This window comes from Sinocyclocheilus anshuiensis, unplaced genomic scaffold (genome assembly GCF_001515605.1).
Source record: "Sinocyclocheilus anshuiensis isolate Anshui unplaced genomic scaffold, SAMN03320099.WGS_v1.1 scaffold1050, whole genome shotgun sequence".
In the NCBI taxonomy this organism is placed as follows: Eukaryota; Metazoa; Chordata; class Actinopteri; order Cypriniformes; family Cyprinidae; genus Sinocyclocheilus; species Sinocyclocheilus anshuiensis.
In genome coordinates this window covers 249,899-250,473 of record NW_015536519.1, presented here as the reverse complement: position 1 = coordinate 250,473, position 575 = coordinate 249,899, and the positions used below count along the sequence as shown (strand labels likewise).

Sequence of the window (575 nt, the reverse complement as noted above, 5' to 3'; positions counted from 1 at the left end):
ATATAATTATATGGGCATTTAAAAATAAAACAAGTGGTACTTGAAATTTAAAAAAGTGAACTGAAAGAAAATAATCTAAAAAATGAAAATATATAAAATATGTATACCAGGGATGGGCAACTTTGATAGTGACGAGGGCCAGCTTTTTTTCTCCTTTATACCAAGGGGCCAGATTACTAATCCACGTCCACACACCTTTTACACCGTCTTACTCCATTTCCTTTTTATTGAAGGAAATTAATGTATAACTAATGTCATTTGTTTTTAAAGATTTTATTAAATATAAAACTTGTGCAGTTATGCTAATTCAGAAGGAAACGTAAACATTTCAATTGCATTGTCTGTAAATCTGCAACAAACAAATGTACAGAGGTCCTTTTTTTATTAGTGGCCCACAGAACATTCTCAAAACAACCTAAAAGGACAGTTAAAAAGGGCTTAATTAAAAAAAAAAAAACAATAGTTATTCCAAATGGTACCATAAAATGACCTGGTATCTGCAGGATTTTTAAAATCAAATTTAAGACCTTTAAATACCTTTTTAAGATCTGCACTTCACATTTCAGCCTTTAAAC

The 575-nt window shown here is 29.9% G+C and overlaps 1 protein-coding gene across 2 annotated transcripts in view; it reads left to right on the top strand.

Annotated features, from left to right (window-relative positions):
- Positions 1-575, top strand: part of LOC107693364 (FACT complex subunit SPT16-like) — a 14,155-nt gene that overhangs the window by 1,086 nt on the left and 12,494 nt on the right. The window lies entirely within an intron of this gene.